This window comes from Typopeltis vanoorti, chromosome 2 (genome assembly GCF_054136105.1).
Source record: "Typopeltis vanoorti isolate ZY-2024b chromosome 2, IOZ_Tvanoo_1.0, whole genome shotgun sequence".
NCBI classification, from domain to species: Eukaryota; Metazoa; Arthropoda; class Arachnida; order Uropygi; family Thelyphonidae; genus Typopeltis; species Typopeltis vanoorti.
This window is the reverse complement of record NC_143550.1, coordinates 17,421,551-17,444,234: the sequence shown is the minus strand read 5'-3', so window position 1 is coordinate 17,444,234 and position 22,684 is coordinate 17,421,551. Positions and strand designations below refer to the sequence as shown.

The window sequence follows — 22,684 nt, the reverse complement described above, 5'->3', positions numbered from 1 at the left end:
CATATCTGTGTATACATAAGATAAGTCACTTGTCACAGTTCGGGAGATATGATAATATACAGATAAGCCAGTGTTTTGGGGATGGAGTGGGGGTTTCATTAACGAGAGTGAGTTCTTTCTAGTATGAAATCCGGTACTGATTATTTGCAATTGAGTCCGCAACTTAATTTTTGAAATGTCAAAATTATTGATGCCTCATTCAAACAATATAATCATTATTGTCTGATTATAAAATAAATACTATTTTTTCACCTTTTCTTTTTTTAACTCTATTACGATTACTGTATAAAACATTTGTATCATGATTTCGGGAATGGATATGTTTCCCGACAGTAGCGTCATTCATTGTTAGTGTCAACTTTGAGTTTTTATCTTGGAATATTGATAATTACAATTTGTTTTATACATTGAAATATATTGGCAGGCTTCTAAATGTGTAAATTTGCGAGAAAGGACTTTATAAAATGGTACACAAGATAGCTGTTTGTTGTTTCATCTTTTAAAATAGCTATTATAAAGTAAACAAAGTGACGGTAAGCCAACGCTTTCATTTCATGTCAATGTACTTAATTCTGCTAGTTGAAATGGCGAAACATGAAAGAATTAAATGGAAGATGGCTAATTTTAATATTTTTTAAAGAGGAAAGAGAAAAGAAAAAAGGAGAAGCAAGGAGTTGTCAGGTATATGCAAAAGTTTTGAACTGTTAGAAAGTTAATTAGTTCAGATTAGGTCGTAAACTATGTACCAGTTTTTTGCAAGTGTATTTGATTCTTGTACATAAACGTGTATGTATGTATCTATATATACATACGTGTGTGTGTGTTTATACACACACACACACACACACACACATATATATATATATATATATACTCGCACGTTTATATGTTTGCGTGCATGTATATATATATATATATATATATATTAATGTTTGTATGTACACACAAATGTCTACATACAAATGTATGTACATATATGTACTCTCGCGCGTATTCTTTTATATTCTTCTCCAGTTATTCTTTTCCTTCTTGTTATTCTACATATTTTAATGACAGTCAGATAATTCCTGAAGAGCGTGTTTGCAATCTAAGAAGTCGTGTTTTTATTGCAGATCATATGCTCTATTGTCTCAGTCCATCCGAGGATTTAAAAAAAAAGTGCAAAACAGTTTCGCTCCATAACTATTTCGAAGTAAATTTTAAAAGATTAACATCTGAAATTTCAAGTTCAGTTTATTCATCCGAAGTATCGAATATGTTTCAGTTTTAAACTAACTTTTAATTTGTATTTTCAGATTAATTTTTATTGATTATCATTTCGTGCATGTCAAGCACTATTTGATGAACTATATATGCATGTTTTGTTTTATCTGCTTTACATAGCCCAAATGTTACGATACTTTTATAGTTAATTATTATCATCAGCTGCAGCTGGTGTGGTAATTGTGCAATTCTTTCTGTCCCCGAGTTTTATAGTCCATTGACTATTTTTCAATGTAAGTGAAACATTGTTCAATCACATGGTTGTATGGGTCAAAATCTTCTTTTTTTGGGGGGGGGGTGGCTAGAGATGGTTTAGTCTACATTGCAAATAAAATTATAAGAATAATTTGTTATCATATTTTATCATAATCTCAATAATATAATTTGTATAACAGGTAACCTAAATATGTGCACTTTTTGTTTTGAAAAAAAATTTGAATGTTTTTTTTTAGGTTACACATTGTTTAATCTTTGTATTGGAATGGTAGAAAACTTAGAAAATATTTTTGGGATGCATGCTGTTCGACAAATATCTCTGAATGTAATATTCCACGAGGCCTATATATATGCATGTAAAACAGGCCTAGATAATGATAAAGAATTGAAAGCTTGTCCCTTCTTGAGTGTTATTGGAGCAGGGAGAAAGGTATCACTTTTCATGCTGAAAGCTAATGCTAAATCTCTGGGATATCCAAATTAATTAAATTTGGGCACTTTTTACTTGAAGTAAATCTGGTGTTTTTAACCCACGGATGTAGAAGAGATGTAAAAATTTTTATCTCAAAGCCATGTGACTTACCATTTTTTTATGGCATATGAGCAATGCTTTTTTAATTAACTCGAAATTCCTAGTACTTTCAGATTCCTAGTGATTGTATTTGTTTTATGTTTTCTAGTGCTTTACAAGTATCTTTCATAATATTTTGATAATTAAATTTCAGTTTCAAAAAAGACATTTCAAAAGATTCAATGTCCAATCACTATAAGTTTACTAATTCAGTTTTGATTAGCATGCTTTGCAAGTTAGTAAATACATTTTCAGAAAAAAGCATATAATAAAAGAAAGTCAACCAAGTACTAAGGAAGCAGAAGCTTATCCACAGATTGGAAGCGGCCACTTGACTGGCATTATTTAATGTATAAGTAGTATTGTTTGTTATGTCCAACAAGAAATTATATTTTGTTTTCATCCTTTTCTTACCTTATGTTTTAACTACTGTCCAACTAATACTATGATTACTGTAGCAAACAAAAGTTTATGCGCAAGAATAATTCTGCTCTTATGGTATTTCTTGAATTTTTGAGAAAAATTTCTAAGAATTGCAGCCGGCTTCTTGCTTTCTGATCCACGTGCGAGATATTTATGAGATATCACTTATTTCTTTAGATTAGATGTCCTAACAGTCAAGGAATAAATTTGAAAACTCGTTAATATTATGTGACTTGTATCTGTGTCATAGCTGACATTTTATTTTCTTCTTTCTCTTTTGCAACCCTGATTTCCACTTGAGTCGATGAGCACAAATTATGAATATAATTCATGTTGGAGGTTTAATGGAATATTATCAGCACTGAGAAAGGATTAAAACTAATTTTAATACTTCCAATATTCATCTCCGTCACAGAGACATCTTCAGGGATTACAAAAAACATTTTGTAACAACACACACAAATATAATACAATAGTGAGTGAAACTAAAGTCCTATCTAGGTGGTGCGCCCTCTGTGGGCATTTGCAGGTGGCCTAGGATGTAAAGAGGGATCTCTGATAATTAATGTTTCCCAAACATTTTTTGGAAAGTTTAACCACCTTACTGGCCATTATGGATCAAATACGCATCCTCATACACTTTGTATCCATCATATATTTCAGTGTAATATGAATGGTATTACAATTTTAATATGCACTTCACATCCATAGTAACTTGGATGTATATATACATCCTGGCTGGTAGTGTGGTTAATGTAACCGTATTTGTTTAAATTCGGTTGAGCCCTGAGTGCAGATGCAGATTCAAAGAATAGTCTTTTTTTTCTGAATTTACTATGGTGGAGCATGGTGGGTTTTTTCCCCAGGAGATCCTGTGGGTTGTATCCAAAACATGGTCTGCAAGGCCAGATTGACCATAATCATGATTGCAGATGTATGACTTGTGTTCTTCTAACCGGATGATTGCTCTGCCTGTGTGTCCGAAGTAAGCCAGTTTACAGGCACAAGGTACTCTATATACTCCAGGCACTGAGAGAGGAGGGAGCTGGTCTTTGGTGGAACAGATAAGGGTGGTAAGTTTACGGTGGGGCTTAAAAGCTGTATACTTTTTTAATGATCTGGCTATTTTTTCTGATGTACCACAGATGTAAGGTATGGTGATGGCATTTCTGAAGTCCTTCTGAAGAGATGGTCAGGGAATGGGGAAGGACTTGATTATTTTTTTAATTCTGTAGTCACTGTAGCCATTGGAAAGGAAGATGTTGTGTATGTGTTTGAGTTTGGTTGAAAGGGCAGTTTCACTGGAACTAAGATTGTGGGCTCTATTGGTAAGAGTTTTATTAATGCCATGTTGCTGAGAGGGGTGGTGTTGGGAGAGTTTGTGAATGTATCTGCATGTATGAGTAGGTTTTCTATATATACAGAGAAAGAAAGGTTACCATTAGGAAGGCATGTTACTAAGGTGTCTAGGAAGGGTAAACTATTGTTATTTTCCTTTTTCATCATAAACTGGATTCTTGGATGTAGATTATTGAGGTGACTGAGGAAGGAATCTAATGTGGGTGCACCACCTAGATAGGACTTTAGTTTCACTCACTATTGTATTATATTTGTGTGTGTGTGTTGTTACAAAAATTTTTTTGTAATCCCTGAAGATGTCTTTGTGACGGAGACGAAATATTGGAAGTATTAAAATTAGTTTTAATCCTTTCTCATTGCTGATAATATTCCATTAAACCTCCAACATGAATTCTTCACAGCACTTAAGCCTAAACACATGGATTATGAATATAAATAGACATTGCTTATTATTAATAGACATTAAGTTTTGTAGATCTGAAAAAGAATATGACAAGGTGCCAAGGGAGAAGTTATTCAAAATGCTACAGTTGTATGGTGTTAGTGGGGCATTATATCAAGCAATACTTAGTCTGTAATTGAGTTGTAAGGCAGCAGTTACAATTGAAGGAGTACAGGAAGATGGTTTAATGTTAAATGTGGTGTGAGACAAGGATGTACATTATCCTCTCTGTTATTCATTATCTATATGGATCACATTATGAAGGAAAGTGGTATTAAACATGATATCAAAATTGGAGATGTTAATGTCAGCCCTTTGCTTTATGCGGATGATGTTATACTTCTAAATAAATCTGCTACCAGTCTGCCAGATTCCCTGACTAAATTGAATGGCTGTTGTAATAGATATGGTATGAAGGTCAGCAATAACAAGACAAAGACAATAAAAATAGGCAGAAGCATTGAAAATATCAACTAGAAAATGCAAGGACTCACAGAGAAGAGGGAGCCTTATGAGGGGATGGTGCAGAACATTAATAGAGTGGAAGTGGAGGCCATAAAGAGGATGAAGAATGTAAAATCCGTGGGCCCTGACAGGATCCCAGTGGAGGCATGGAAGGCATTGGGGGAAGAGGCAATTGATCTGCCTTGGGACCTGTTAATAAAAGTTTGTCAACAGGAAAATATACCCAAGGAATGGAGGGAAAGTACTCTTGTCCCCATCTACGAGCGTAAAGGGGATGCACAAGACTGTAAGAATTACAGAGGAATAAAGTTGATGTCAAACACAATGAAAATTCTAGAGAGGGTTCTTGATGGAAGACTGAGGAAGGAGGTGGAGATTGCAAAGGAGCAATTTGGCTTCATGCCTGGTCGATCGATGACAGATGCTATCTTTGGGTTACGACGGATGATGAAAAAGTTTCGAGAGAAGCAACGGGAGCTACATCTGGTATTTATTGATCTGGAGAAAGCATATGAAAGAGTGCCAAGGCAAGAAGCCTGGAGGTGTCTGAGGGAGAAGAAGGTTCCAGAGAAATATCTCAGGCTGGTGCAGGAGATGTACAGAAATGTGAAGACAAGAGTTCGGACCTGCCTAGGAGAGACAGAAAGTTTTCCAGTGACAGTTGGCTTGCATCAAGGGGTCAGCATTAAGTCTGTTCCTGTTTAATATTGTGATGGAGGTGGTGACGGAGGAGGTGAGAGAAGACGTGCCTTGGACTATGTTGTATGCAGAATTAAGAGAAGAAGTGGCAGCTAAACTGGAAAGTTGTAGGAAAGTACTGGAAGTGGATGGCAGCCAGGAGACAGATCGGGAAGGAAATGTCATCAGGAAGGTCAGTGACTTTAGATACTTAGGTTCAACAGTGAAAGAGGATGTTGAGGCTGAGAAGGAAGTAGGATGTAGGATACAAGCAGGATGGAAGAACTGGGGAGAGAGATGGCTGGAGTGCTATGTGATAAGAGGGTGCCAATCAATCTAAAAGGCAAAATCTACAGGACAGTAGTGAGACCAGCTCTGATGTATGCTATGGAAACTGTGGCCCTGAGGAAAAATAACATCAGCAGGATGGAGGTAACAGAGATGAGAATGCTTATGTGGATGTGTGGTGTGACCAGAAATGATCATCTGAGAAATGACTGTGTAAGGGGAACAGTGAACGTTATGAACTTAGGAGCAAAGATACAGGAGGCAAAGTTGAGATGGTTAGGTCATGTGATGAGGAGGGAGGATGAGTATGTGGGAAGAAAGATCATGCAGATGGATGTGCAGGGGAGGAGGAAGCGTAGGCAGCCAAAGAAGGGATGGAAGGAGATGGCAGAGGAGGACTTTAGGATGAAGAACTTGGATGTAGCTACAGCCCAAGACAAGAGGCTGTGGAGGAGACTCACTACAAACAACGACCCTACTTAAGTGGGAAAAGCTGAAGAAGAAGAAGAATTGAAAATATCAACTGCATTGTGAATGGAGAACCTATAGAACGAGTAAAACATTTCAGATACTTAGGCACGATTTTTATTGAAGATGGTTAATAAAATATGGAAATAGACAATAGGATCAACAAAGCTATTATGGTAGGAAGTCAACTGAATAAATTTGTATGGAATGAGAAAAATTAGTCAAAACACGAAATTAGCTGTATAAAAGACAGGGTTCAAACCAGTTTTTACTCATGGATCGGAGAGCTGGGTTAGAAGTAAAACACTTGACCAAAGCCTAGAGACCGCAGATATGAGAGTCCCGAGAAAGATTAGGGGCGTGAACAGATGGCATCAATGGCAATATTATATTAAAAATGAGGATATTAGGAAAGAACTTGACATTGTTAGCATCCAGGAATGTGTTAGTAGAGCTAATCTCAGGTGGTATGGTCACTTATTATTGTTCCGGGCAACTTCAAGGAGTCGACAGACTCATTGAGGGAGGCCCTAACATCATGTCAAGAACAACTATCCGACATTCACACAGTATCTATCATACCTCGCCTTGAACTCATTCACGGTCGTAGCACCCACAACAGACTCTGGAAGCTTATTCCACTCATTCACCACTCTCCAAGTAAAAAACCTAGCTCTAACTCCCTTGTCAACCACGCTCTTGCCCAGCTTCCATGCATGGCCCCTAGTCCTCCCACCACCAGTCATATTTTCAAAAATATCTTCTGGATCAATCTTATAGAAACCCTTCAGTAATTTGAATGTCTCAATCATATCACCCCTCCTTCACCTATCGTCCAATCTCTGCAACCCACAAATCTTCAACCTATTCTCATAAGGTTCATTCAACAGACCTTCTATCATCTTGGTCACTCGTCTCTGTATCCTCTCCACTTCCTCCCCATCACGAAGAAACCCTGGTGCTCATAACTGGGCACAGTAGTCCAGATGGGGTCTTATCAAGGCTGGATACAGAGGAACAACAACTTGTTTGTCTCTGCATGTTAAAGTATTTTTCAGAAGCCAAGTGATTTGATGAGCTGATATAGTCACTTTTGCAATGTGCCCCCTAAACTTCAATTCCCTATCCACCAACACTCCCAAATCCATGGCCTCATCAATCTCCTGGAGTACGGTTCCACCAATGCGATATACTGCTGCTATTCTTTTCACCCCAAAGTGCATAACCTTATACTTTGCCACATTAAATTGACATCCATTTTTCCTAGCCCAGTCCTCCAAACTATCCAAATCATCCTGTAAAATTTTGACATCCTGTGCACTCACAATTGCTCTACCCAACTTTGCATCATCAGCCAACAAGTGAACACTTCCTCTCAAATCCTTTCCTATATCATTGATGAACAAATTGAAAAGCAAGAACAGAGCCCTGCGGCACACCACTAGTCACAAGCCGTCTTTTAGACTCCACTCCTGCATAAACCACTCTCTGGTATCTCTCCTTCAACCACCCTCCTATCCATCTCACCAACCCTATATCTATTCCCATCTGCTCCAGTTTACTGATTAGGGTTCCATGTGGTATCCTGTCAAAGGCCTGGGCAAGGTCCAGTAGTATCACTGTAAACTCATTACCCCTATCCAGTTCAGCCGTCACTGTGTTATAAAATGTAAGAAAGTTACTGAGGCATGATCTACTCTTCACAAAACCATGTTGTCCCCCATACAATATCCCATTTTCATCTATCCAATCCTGTATTCTTTTCTTGACTAATTTCTCTAAGACCTTGACAATGATTCCTGATATGCTAATCGGTCAGTAATTTACAACAGCAGTCTTGGAACCACCTTTATGCAGTGGAACTATTTTCCCCTCTTTCCACCCCCTCGGGACTAACCCAGATCCGAGACTCAAATTAAACAAAATGGTCAAAGGCACTGACAATTCTTTAGCCACTTCTCGTTTGACACAAGCTGGTATACCATCCAATCCCACGGATGTATTGACATTGAGGTTATGCAATAGACTACTCACCTCCACTTCATTCACCACAATTCCCGTATAATCTACTGGTTTATTCGTTTCTGCAATGTCACCACCTGGATGATATATACTTGCAAAGTGCTCACTCAGTAACTCAACTATATCAACTGATTCAGTTACCTCCCTACCATCGGCATTCTTTAAAATCATTCTGCCATGTACATTTTTCCTTTTACTTGCTACATATTAAAAAACTGTTTAGGATTCTCTTTAGCCTGCATGGCCAATGTTCTTTCGTAATCCTTTTTTGCTTTTCTTACCACACTCGTTACCCTTCTCGCCTGTACTTTATACTGTTCATGTGCCTGCCGGTCACCTTTCTCCTTAAATTCCCTCCATAGTTGTTTCTTTTTTTGCACCTCAAGCTTAATGGTGTTATTCATCCATTTAACCTCTACTTGATTTATTATTCGGACTCTAGGTATACAGTCAGCCATTGCTTCATGCAAACACTTCTTAACTGCCTCCCATGCACTATCAACTTCTAGTCCCTGCAGTTGTACATGCCATGGCACTGAACCAATCAAACTCCTAAGCTTGTCATACTTTCCAGCCCGATAATTCCACATGTACCCTGTCTTAATTGAAAATTCCACACCTTTAGCCACCTCCCAAGTCAAGACCCTATGATCACTCTCACCAATTGGTGGCAATGTGGTCATATTTGTTACAGCCAAATCCTCAGATATAATTACTAGGTCAAGCACTCTCTGACCCCTAGTATTTTCCATTACATGCTGTTGCAGATAGTTATCCCTTAATAACTGCATAAAATCCAATTCCTTCCTCCCATGTGTCCTCTCCTCACTCCAATCAATGCGACCATAGTTGAAATCTCCCATAATAATTACCCTCCTTCCACTCGTTTCTTCTATTTGCTTGTGCATACTGTCACCACCATCTTTTCCATCACCTGGTCTATAGCAGCACCCAATTGTATATTTAGTTCTGCTAGCCACAATCTCACACCAAATGGCCTCAAATGTGCACTTTTCTCTATCCTGCAATTCAACTTCTATTCTCCTTGGCTGTAGCTCATCAGCTATCATCAACAATACTCCTCCCCCCATTTTATTTTCCCTGTCATTCCTGAACACACTATACCCATCACATTCAATCCCACTAGCAATATCATTTACAGTCTGCCATGATTCACTAATACCAATAACCTGCGGTCTGGAAGTGCCAACCATGGCCAAAAACTCTTCCTTCTGGTTCCTAATACTCCTAGCATTAGTGTACTTTAGTGAATTTAAGACCCCCATTAGCCCCAACCCTACCTTGATGCCTTATATTAACTATCCCACTTTGATTTGTTGTCCTTATTTGCTCGGGCATATTATATTCATTCATACATTCAACTGCCTCCCTAAGGACTGTTACTTAAAAAATGGGAGAGGAAAGATTAGCAAAACAAGTGTTCTCTGGCAGGTTGCAGCAAAAAGACCCAGAGGAGGACCAAGATATAGGTGGATTGATATGGTAAAAAGTGCCTTAGAAGATAGAAATATAAGATCTGACAATGTTGAAGTTTTGACAGGTAAGAGATTGATTTGGAGGAAAATTGTAGATAGGAAGTTAGTAATGCTGTAAAATTTTCATGTAGTACTATCATATCCTAGAGTATATCCCTTGAGGGTAAATATCAGGAATTTGATGATAATGATATTCTATTCAATTTCTCTACAAAGGTCAGCATGGGTTTGTGAAGGGTTGACCTGACATTCTCATATTTTGCAAAGGCATTTCACAGATTTCCACATGGTTAGTCAGTGTATGGTCTGGGAGAGGTGAGAATAGATAATGGATTAATCAGATGGATAGCATGTTGGTTTTCTGGACAAGACCAGCAAGTTGTTGCCAGTGTTGTTCCGACTGATTACAGAGTCCCTTCTCACAAAAAAGAAAGGTAACAAGTAGTTATGAAATACACTTTGTTCTTAGGCCTCTATTGTTCAACTTGTTTGTTAATATTTTGTGTGGAGCGAGAGCAATTTATTTGCAAATAATGCCAAGTTGGTAGCGTTATAAGGAGCACTGCAGTATACAATCATTTCCACAAGATTTATATAGATTTAGCTTGGAAGAGTGGGGTTCCTGTTTTAATGTGCAGAGGCATATGTTTATTATTATTAGGGGACACCTCCAAGTAGTCCAAGGGGCTCATTGTGGGAGGGCACTCTACTCTGCACAACCTGCCATCTGTGCTACTTGACCTGGGTTGTTACTGTATCGATAGAACTTTGCTCTAGGAGATGGATGTACGGAGCAGTGATCATCCAAAGTGTAAGTTTATTATTATTAGGTGACATTTCCATGGACTCACTGCAGAAAGGCATTCTACTCCTACATCATGTTCTCTATGCTACTTGACCTGGGATGTAGAGAGCAATGATCAACCAAAGCCCAAAGTTCACAGGATACATTGCAAGTTTTGCGATTATATACATAGCATAACATAGATATGACCACTCATGGACTATTAAGCAAATTTGGACACCTGACTTATTTTGTAATATGTAAACTCTAGAGAGGATCCAGATCAGTGACTAAGGCAATATCACAACTCTGGAATGCTGGCAGTTCAGTTTCCAAACCCCACCAATAGGTATCCACCCATTGGGATACATAATGAACAAACATGGATGGGATAGGGTAGCAGTTTGGGTCTTAACCAAATGAATTGTATTCTATAGTGACAAAACATAGTACTATTCTGGCTGAAGTGTTGTCTAATTAAACAAAGCAACCCATTGCTATTTTCATCAAATGCATTGAATAAGTATCAAAAAACTGGGAAACAAATTAAAGAAGTATTACACCAACATAATTGATGTTACTCAGACGAAGAATGCTCATCATCATACGTATCAAGGATTTAGGCCTAGCATGGCCTGTTCCGGCCTTAGAAGTCATCGTTGAATCGTTTAAGAGGACGTCCTAGTTTTCTTTTTCCTAATGGCTTGTACTTTAAGGCTTGTTTTCGTAATCTTTCTGGTTTCATTCTTTGAACGTGTTCCATCCATTTATGTTTATATTTTTTAATTTTTTCTATTACTGGTTCTTGGTTTAATTCTTTCATAATATCTTCGTTTCTTTTGTGATCAAATAGGGTATACTTTGCAGTTTTTCTCATAAACTTCATTTCTGCTGTTGTTAATCTTTGTTTGTCTTTTTTGTTTTATTGTCCAGATTTCGCTTCCATGCATTAAGACCAGTAAGGCTAATGTATTGTATACTTTTAGCCTGGTTTGTTTTTGAACTAGGTTTGGTTTAAATATAGAGTTAATTACACCTGTTATTTTTAAATATTTTGCAATTTTTACGTTTATATCTTTTTCATTTTCATATGTGATCATACATCCTAGGTAGTTAACTGTCTACAGTTCAACCTGATCTTGTTATCTATTGCTATTTTAGTTCTTGCTGGATCTTGTCCTTTAAAGGCCATAGTTTTTGATTTTTCTGTTGATATTATCATACCATAATCTTTGGATATCTCATTTAGATTTAAAATAGCTTTCTGTAAGTTATCTTCAGAATTTGTAATTATTATTTGGTCGTCTGCAAAGAGGAGAGTGTTTAAGTTAACTGTAGGTGAAAGTTTAATTCCTTGGTGTAAATTTTTACTCTATTTTATTATTATTTCATTTAAGTAGATATTAAAAAGAGTTGCTGAGAGGGGACATCCCTGTCGGACACCTTGGTTTATCTCTCTTGTATATGATACTATATACAAGATACTCTCTTGTATATGATATATGGTATGAAGAATGCTGACGACACAAATAAGAAGAAAATGTGAGATTATGCTGAATAATAATGTAAGATGTATAGTTAGATAAGTGATGAGGGAAAGAAAAGAGAAGCTATGGAATTCAGCACTCAGCACAGAGATAAACTCTTTGAAAGGAAGGCAATTTCAAGGTGAGTAACATGGAAAAATTTCAAACTGGTGAACTGAACAATATGACTTACTTGTGCCTAGTAGCATAGGGAATGCTTGGCAGTGGTGTCATAAGGACATCATTGACAGGATTGGATGTACCAAGGTAATTTAGCATCTGAGACTAGCCTCCCAAAATAGCACCATAGGTGTTATTTTGTTATTAAATATGTAAGTGAAGTTTGTGTTTTATATATGTGTGTATAAACATTAGAACCAATTCATTTATATTTTTTATATAGAATTATTGTTATTAATTATGATTTTACCACTTATCAAAATGTCACGGCAAAAATGTCACATTGCTGTGAATTTGCCAGGGATGCCAAAAATCTATCTATGCCATTCCTTGTACCTATGGCTCCACAGAAAATTTTACTAAGGGAGAAGTAGAAGGATTTTTCAAGTCATTAGAAAATGCTAATGACATAAAGAAAAGGTGATCCTTGTTGGAGATTTAAACAGCAGAGTAGGAAATTAATACCAGACATACAGAAATGTTTTGTTAAAATTTGGAAAAAAGAGCAAAGCTTATTAATGGCAATACATATTATATTTCTATCTGGAGATGGACTAATCATTACTTATACTATGCTCCAACATGAAGATGTGCACAACTTCACATGGAGAGAAGACAGGAAATAACTTGATAACTGTCTTGTTAACATGTTATTGTTGATTGTGATATCTTCATGTTTATTCAGGATATTCAAGAGTACACAAGAGGTATTTCAAATAGGAAGCTATCACTGTTCTGTTTTGAGCAGAATAATAATATCACATAAAAGGTCTAAAAGAATCAAAAGTCAAGCAGCTCAGGTTGAACTGTAGACAGACATCTTTATCTTCAGTTTTTATGTTACCTTTATCATTCTCTGATTTCTTTTATGTAAATATAAATTTACATATATTATTCAAGAAAAAAATAAAACAGTTTGAAAGCAAAAACCAAACCTTGAGGGCTCACTGCTATACTCTGAGGAAAACAGTAATTCAGCCAGAGAAGTAGTTGGTGAAGTTTGTTTGCAAGAATAGAAAAATATGAATTTCATGGACTCAAGAAAATGAAAAGGCAGTCCTAAAAAACAAAAAAAAAAAGTATATTGAAAGCACCTGGGCAATAAGTCAGTAGATAACCTGAGACAGTGCAGAGAAAATTGCCAGAAAGCTAAGATATGTGTAAAAATAGCTGCACAAAAGTCATGGGAAGACTAATAAGAATACAGAATATAAATCTCTTGAAGGTGGCAAAGTGGTGTTAAGACTATTGAAAAATCTTAAAAATAGAGAAAAAAGTGCTGAAAAGAAATCAGAGAACACAAAAGGTAACATAAAAAATTAGATAAAGAATCTGCCTGGATTAATTATTTTAAAATATTGTTAAATGAGAGTAATAGAAGTCATGATATTCAAGAGGAGTGCAGTTAGGAGTACATATTGGTATACTTTGAGATAGAAAAAGCCACGAGAAACTGAAATGTGGAAGCAACTAGAAATATTTATTTAGAATGCATAAATATGGAGGTATAGAAATTTTACAATGGCTGTACTGCATAATTCAGAATGCCTGGTCAGGAGGTTAATTGCTGTTTGTTGTCATTAGCAGCTTTATCAATTCCGTTTCCTTGCCTCTGTGTGACATTCCTCCTTCCAGTTATAGTTTAAATTCTCCATAATAATTATTCCAATTCCATTCTCTTTGTCTTCTCTGAAAATACCATCTCTTGCATTCTATCTGTATGACTATATAATCCTTAGTCAGCTAAGTTTCAATAATGCTTATAACTTTTGGCCAAGTTGAGCCAACTGTGAAAAACTCCTCTCCATTATTCAAACTACTTCTCATATTAGTATACATAAAATGCAAAATCTTTCGTCCGACAACCTCCCTTACATTTTGTGTTTTAGCCCACTAAAGTTAAGAACCTAGGGAGCTATTGTACATTCAGTATCATATAATCATTCTCCTACTTACTAACTTGTATATTTCCTGGACCCATGCTAACCTGCATCCCCCCCCCCCCATCCCAAACATTCTAGTTTCACAGACTCTACACATTATATTCTGACTATGAACTCTTACTGAATGACTTTCTCAAAACACCTCATAACTTTTCTTTCATAACTTTCTCATAACTCCAAATCCATTCAAATTCCTTCCTTACTGCGTGATGGTTGACGAATACGGTACCGTGAGGCTGACGAATCAGGCCTATGGCTGGGTCAGTATTCCTGGCTGTATTCCGTGTGTGTTCATGAGACTGGTTTGCCTGCTTCCTGGATGAAAAACCCCAGATAAACTGGCGGAAAAAACCCTGCTGTCCACACCCAAGACCAGCTAACTTGGCTATGGCTGAGGAAGATCCTTAAGCTCCTCGCGTCGTCAATGGGAATCGAACCTAGGACACTCCTTCCCCAGGCATATGGTTGCAAAGCGCAAAAGCCAGGCTAACCACACAGACATCCATTCAAATGCAAATCATCTGCTTTATATAATTTTTTTTTTTTTTTCCCCATCAAACTCACTCCACTCCATTCCTCCTGCACGACTTGTGTACTGACTCATTCATATAGCTCTTCGTATCATACCATGGCAACAGACTCGCAATATTTACTTTCTCGTTCTTCTTCCTTTTACTAGCAACTCTTTAATATCTTCTTGCATACCATACTCATCATCTTCTAGATCATTCTACCAGTCAAAATAAACATCTCCTTTATCTTCACTTTCTCCATCCTTATGGCATTGCTATCATCTTTAATCTTGGCTCCAGGGAAACATGATTTTATCACACTCTTTTCAGCACTCCTCTTATCATGGAATCACTATACAAAATTCGACCCTTATTTGTCCCTCTTTTGCTCTTTCATCCTCTGCTTTCCTCACTTCTCTCCCCTTTTTGCTTCTGTGTTATGCCATCTACCAGGTTTCTCCAACCATTCAATCTCATGTTTTGTTCTGTCGAGAGCTCCATGTCATTGAGCTATCTTTTTGTTACCATCTGGTTATTCTCTTCGTTTTCCATAGTCTCATTCTTGCTGTCATTCTTACTGTATGCAACATCAACCTTGCTGTTCACAATTGTATTTTCTTGCATTCTGTTGTTCAACTCACTGCTATCATTTTTTTTACTCTTCCCACACTTCTAGTACTTGTTCTCGAAACATCTCCAACACACCTGCTGAGTTTTGTTCTCTTTCCACAAATCTTTCATTCTTTGAAGTGAATACATTTTGCATACACTGTATGCAAACAAAATCATGCACGTTGAAATTGCCTGCCATTGCTCTACACATCAGTGCCATGACTTACATTATAGGACAGCAAAAATAAAAGCTTTAAGAACTACGCAATCCAACAAACAACCCTTATAATCAAATATACACTAATAATAATAATGAGTCAATTATTCCTAATTGCTTTTAAAAACATCATCTTTCAGTTCAAAATGTCTTTCTGTATGTATTTTCATATGCCATCCTTGCTAAAAATTGTTTTACTTGTTGTATAGGTGAGCCATTCAGGTTGCAGTCAAGATTTTCATTGTTCCTGCCTATTATCATAGTCTTTGTCTTTTTATTGCTGATGTTCTTACCACATTTGTTAAGGAATCCTGCAGGCTTCTACTGGATATATTTAAGAATATAACATTATCTGCATAAAGTAAAGAGCTGAGATTAACATCTTCAGTTCTGATATCAGGCTGAATGTTAACTTTCCTTCATAATGTTATCTCTCTAGATGATGAATAAAGAAATAATGTGTCTTTCTCTCGTATCTCATTTTACATCAGACCATCTTTCTGTACTCCCTTCAATTCTAACTGCTGACTTGCAAATTAAACATACCGTTGTAACAGTTACTGTCTGTCTGCTGTGTTGTTGTAATATCTTCTTTTATTCTTTATTACTAATTAGCAGTACGTAACCTTTCTCACTTACATGTTTATCCACCTTCCGTATTTACTAGTCGTATGCCTAAGAACACTGAAAATTTATTTGTAAGACTGCGCCATCAGTATTATTTATTATCGGCAGAAGACTAAGTAATACGTCTGGTAGATTTCTTTCTCTCCCTCTCTCACTAGCATGAGTTCCTTCAACAAAGTTTATATATACAGTCATGGTTCTGTAAGTACTTAAACTGCGCTTTTATTACTTTAGTTGTTTCCCGTTCACAAGTCCGATTTATTTAGGAACAGTGCAGTTGTAAAATAAAGATCAAGCAGCACTCTGTTGGCATCTAAATAAAACACATTTATTTACAATAAATATAAAGTAGATAAATTAAGTGACAGGGAGGTTACTCTCTCTATCTGTCCTTTAGACTAGCATAAATTAGAACCCTTTTACTTCAACACTAAATAATCTCTTTAACTCAAAAATTTATTTACTCTCTGTTTACAAATTCAACTTATTAAACTTCTAGTTTACTCGCAAAGAGTTTAGCTAACTCTCTATTAAGTTATTTTTACAATTTTGATATCAACTTCCAACGTGCCAATTGATTCTCTTAAGGACACTTCTTATTACTATTAAACAAATTCTTAATAGTCCATCTATAACATACTATAAGAGGAATTGTACAAAATTATGGAACATACAAAGGCTCTGTATTGCACATTCAGTCAAAAGTCTTGCACAAAAGTTTCTATGGCATTTCTTTCATCTCAGATCTCGAGCTTCCTTCAGGAATGTCTGGCATCAGCAGTATCTCATCGGGAAAATAGCGGGCTGTGGACTGTGATCTGCGGTACTCGTACAGCTCCGGCAAAAGGCTGTTCTCCCACGTCGAGAAAAAAAACTTCCGAGCGAAGCTGCTTCGGGTAATTTACATCTACATCAGCTTTTCTCCTTCTTGGGCTTGCCATACTGCCTGGATGACTGGCTCCTTTATCTGCCATCTCCAATAGCTCTAATTGCCACCTCCAATAACTGTAACTGCTGTTAACTTTCTCTTTTGACTCTCAAATGGGAAACCTCTCTCTTCTCAGCAACTGGAAGCCCCTTATCTCTGGCAATCTGGAAGCTCTCTCTGGCGGTGACTGGAAGCCCCTATTGCTCGGCTCTGTCCCTTTTTATTACTCCTTCTCTGAGACCTCTCACAAAGGGTTGTAACCCCCCAAGAATTTGGCATGATTCTTTCATCTTTTTTAAATTCAACCTGCTCTTTGTTCTCTTCCGTGCACTCTTTTGATTGTAAGTTGCAGAGCTTGTAAGCACTTTCTCTTGCACATAAAATTCGTAAACAACCTTTCTTATGCCCTCATAGAGAGCTATTACACAATGTTCCGGTGGCAAAACATTGCCTTTGTTTTTGACATTCTAAAATATTCTTGTTAAAGGAGTAAATACAGTTAATTTCCAAAGGGTTCTTTACAATAATATCTAGCACAACATATACAGAGACAAACACAGTTATTTTTACAACATTCTCATGGGACTTGATCTCTGTAAAAATCGACCTAAAGCATACTTTGGTATTTTTAAGCTACATAGAGTTTTTACACTGTGTATTGCCCAATATAATGTCCTGTTTACACAATGTAATCATAGTATGTTGGCATCTTATCACAAGCCTTTTCCATCTATAAATCTTTGATCTTTGCTTTATTTTCAAGATTTCTGAACTATTTTCTTTTGATGAGATTCTGATCCTGACAACCTCTATTTATCCTGAACCTAGCTTGTTCGTCAAGTTTCTTTTCCAAGCTCTCCTCTATGCTTGCATAATTCTTACCTGGAACACTAAGTAGGGAAATTCATTCCTCTGTAATTTTTTTACCCCCCCCCTTTTTTTTTTATAGATAGTACTGTAAGCTCTTAGAATAAAAGTTATGTTCAATGGGTACTTAAGAGCAAAAACAATAAAACTTGATGATGAGCCAATAGAAATAGTCTCCTCTTATGTGTACTTGGGGCAACTTTTTGATTGAAAATGGATTACAGAATGAAATTAAAAGAAGAATACAGTTAGTCTGATATTCATTTGGAAAATTGAACTACATCTTCAAAAATAACTTACCCATCTTCCTGAAAAGCAAAGTATTCAATCAATGCATATTACCGGTACTCACCTATGGCTCAGAAACCTGGGTACTAACTAAACAAATGGAAAAACAAATACTGGTGATGGAAATAAGAATGGAGAGAATCATCCTAGGAATAGCACTAATGGATAAAAAGAGGAAAGAATAGATCAGATCACAGACAAAAGTCTTGGATGCAATAGAAATTGTAAAAACATCCAAATGGAGATAGGTATGATATCTGGCTCAAGGAATGACAATAGATGGACCAGGAAAGTAACAGAATGGATACCAACCAGAAAGAGAAGACAAGGACACCCAAAAACAAGATGGGCAGGTGAAATAGAAAAACTGGCTGGAATGAGATGGATGGCAGAAGCAGAGCACCAGGAAAATTGGAAGATCACAGAGGAGGCCTTTGTTCAGCAGTGGATCAAAAATGGCTGAGAAAGAAGATGATGATGATGAAAGCTCTACTGCAGTCATTCAGAATTCATCTTTTTGATTAGGCCTTCTGAATTATGCATCACAGCCCCTGAAAACTTTTCTACATCCATATTTGAGCATTTCTCTTTGAATATCATCTACCTCAGCTGCTTTCTCACACTTGAGGTTTTTAATGGCTTTTCTATCTCATGCTGTTACTGCTTGTTTCCTTTAGCAGTCTTTCAAAATAATTATTCCAGGCATCCAAAATATTATTATCTTAGTTTTTCATGTCACCTTTAGCCAATAGCTTTCAGAATGTTATACAGTCTTCCTGATTTTTATCTTCTTTATTCTTACCTAAATCTTTCCATGACTTTTTTAGTTTGGATACCTTTATATATTGCTTTGCTCTCTTACATTTTTCTCCATGTTCTCTCCCAGAGTACATGCCAAGTTACTCTTAGCAACTATTGACAAAATTTCCATAACTGCTCTTTAAGTTCTTGAGTTCATCATGGAGTTCTGATTTTTCCATCCTTGCAGACACTTCATCAATGACTTTCTGACTGAATCAGTCACGGTTTTCTTCTACCTGCCGCTGAGTCTTCAAGATTTGATTATTGTTTTCAAACTGTTTTCTTTTTTTTCTTCAAAAATATTTAGATATTTAAAGCTGCTATTTGCCTCTGAAAACTTTTATTCTTTTTAAAACTAATTTCATTATGTTATTCAGTTTCATTTTGCTCCAAACTAAATGGTGATCACTTCTTGTTTAAAATTCTTTTCTTAATCCTTGTCTTCTTCCTTTTTGAATTTGTCATGTCTTTATGTTGCAATATATTCTTATTAATGACTACTTGATGCTCCAAACAGAAATTCAGGATTCTTACCGTTATTATTAGCTTTACTCTTTACTCCAAATTTCACCCTAACAATTCTATATGTTTTTTATTAAATTCATACTCTGCTTTTTACATTGCCAACAAGGACAAATTTTTCTTTTATCAGCTGTCTTCTGTAATGACTCAAAAAATTTCCTCCAAAATATTAATCCTTAGTAGAGATTAATATTTTAATCTGTGTCACTGTCCAGTTCCCCATTTCGATGTTTGCCGACATCACCCTACTTCATGTTATTGCCACCATTCGAGATTATGTTCACGGTTTAGTGTTGAATATTATAATTATGCCTTCCTTTCCCTGATCATTATTGCCTGAACGTAACATCTTGCATTTGTTATTTAGAAGAATCTTACCTGTTTTGGTTACACCCTTATGTCAATGTTGCACTTGTCTAATTCTTCTGTCAGTTCCACATCTTTTTCTGCTCACACTTTGTATGTTGGTGCCCAGCTAATGAAGGGTACAATTATTCAAAACTTATTGAATAATTATACAATTATTGAATAATTGTATAATTATTGAATAATTGAATTGTATAATTCAATAAGTATACAATTATTCAGCAAAATCACAAATTGCATCCTCTCTTCATTCATTCAGTATCCACAGTTACTTACTGTGAGAAAGTGAGTATTGAATGTTAGCTCAGAAAAACTGACTAGAGCTTTCTTATAATGCAACGTGGAGGTCTCATCTAGCTTTGACCCATAAGTGGTCCCCGAATAACTGATGTAATAACTGAATTGCAGTTTTTGCAATTTTGTTATTTTTTTCCAAATGGAATGAACAAATTTTGCAATTTTTATTTATTTATTTTTTTAAAAATTGGAATACTCTTATCCTGACAAATATTAGGCTGATTTGGAAGAAAGTTGTTACTATTATTATTATTACTATTATTACGGGCAACTCCAGGGAGTCATTGGACTCATCGAGGGAGGCCCCAAATCATATTCATCACAACTATTTGACATTCATACAGTATCTATCATACCTCGCCTTAAACTCATTCACTGTCACAGCATCCACCACAGACTCAGGGAGCGCATTCCACTCATTCACTACTCTAAAAGTAAAGAACCCAGCTCTAACACCTTTACTAACCACACTTTTGCCCAGTTTCCATGGATGTCCCCTAGTCCTCCCACAACCAGCCCTGTTCTCAAAAATATCTTCTGAATTAATTTTATAGAAACCCTTCAGTAATTTGAATGTCTCAATCATATCTCCCCTCCTCCGCCTATCAACTAATTTTTGCAACCCACAAATCCTCAATCTGTTCTCATACGGTTCATTCCACAGACCTGCTATCATCTTGGTCACTCGCCTCTGGATCCTCTCCACCTCCTCCCCATCAAGAAGAAACCTAGGTGACCAAATCTGAGCACAGTAGTCTAGATGGGGTCTTATCAAGGCTCGATACAGAGGAACAATAACCTGCTTGTCTCTGCTTGTCATCGTATTCTTCAGCAACCAAGTGATTTGATGAGCTGTTTTGGTCACTTTTGCAATGTGTCCCCTAAATTTCAATTCCTTATCTACCAACACTCCTAAATCTCGTTACTAACTTCTTATCTTGTTGATAAGAAGTTAGTAATAATGTTACCTTAATCATGTTGTACTATCATAGTATTCTGTACACCCTTTAAGGATGCATATTATGAATTTGATTATTATGATATCTGTATAAAGAATTACTCCTAATATTCCTTGTTTGAATATCATTAAGATATTCAAACAGGGAATATCACACCATTAAGAAACATCTTTTTTTAATGATATGATCTCTGTCTTTTAAGAAAAGGAAATCATCCATATCTTTTAAAAAATAAAATAAATTATTAAAAAAACTTTTAAAAAAAATATCCAACGTATGGTATCAATATACCATTGTATACTATCCTGCCTTACACGTGTAATACATACCATCCATGGGCTCTCTCCTCCTCTAGCCAATTTCTATATGGAACAATTTGAAAAACATCTCTTGGTACTGCCATTGTCAAACCTTCTATCAAGATACTTTCCAACAATATCATCATCATCATCATCAAATTCCTGCCATGTACCCTCAAGGGGTGTACAGGATATGACAGTACTACATGAAAAAATTACATCATTACTAACTTCCTATCTACAATTTTCCTAAAAATCAGTCTGTTACTTGTCAAGACTCCAATATTATCATTATCAGATCTTATATTTCTATCGTCTAAGGCTCTTTGTACCGTATCAATCCACCTATATCTTGGTCTTCCTCTGGGTCGTTTTCCTGCCAACCTGGCAGAGAACACTTGTTTTGCTAATCTTTCCTCTCCCATTCTATTTAAGTGACCATACCACCTGAGATTAGCTCTGCTAACGCATTCCTGGATGCCGACAATGTCAAGTTTTCCTAATATCCTCATTTTTAATATGATATTGACATTGATGCCATCTGTTCGCGCCTATAATCTTACTCAGGATTCTCATATCTACGGTTCTAGAGTTTGGTCAAGTGTTCCACTTCTGACCCAGCTCTCAGATCCATAAGTTAAAACTTGTTTGAACACTGTCTTTTATACAGCTAACTTAGTGTTCCAACTAATTTCTCTCTTATTCCATATGAATTTATTCAATTGACTTCCCACAATACCAGCTTTGCTGATTCTGTTGTCTATTTCTGTATTTAGTTTACCATCTTCAGTAAAAATTATGCCTAAGTAGCTGAAATGTTTTACTTGTTCCACAGGTTCTCCGTTCACAACACAGTTGACATTTTCAATGATTCTGCCTATTTTCATTGTCTTTGTCTTTTTATTGCTGACCTTCATACCATATCTATTACAACAGCTATTTAATTTAGTCAGAGAATCTTGCAGACTTGTAGCGGATTTATTTAGAAGTATAACATCATCCGCATAAAGCAAAGAGCTGACATTAACATCTCCAATTTTGATATCAGGTTTAATACTATTCCTTCATAATGTGATCCATATAGATAATGAATAACAGAGGGGATAATGTACATCCTTGTCTGACACCAGATTTAACATTAAACCATCTTCCTGTACTTCCTTCAATTCTAACTGCTGACTCACAACTCAAATAAAAACTAAGTATTGCTTGATATAATGCCCCATTGACACCATATAACTGCAGCGTATTGAATAGCTTCTCTC

The 22,684-nt window shown here is 36.3% G+C and overlaps 1 protein-coding gene across 2 annotated transcripts in view; it reads left to right on the top strand.

Moving 5' to 3' along the window:
• The first annotated feature begins 375 nt into the window (after window positions 1–375).
• The window catches only part of LOC150108851 (helicase ARIP4), a 619,923-nt gene continuing 597,614 nt past the window's right edge, over window positions 376–22,684 (top strand). For both annotated transcript variants that reach the window (XM_090403746.1, XM_090403737.1), the window contains exon 1: window positions 376–681. The gene's annotated coding sequence lies outside the window, so the exon portion shown is untranslated. The remainder of the gene's footprint in view (window positions 682–22,684) is intronic.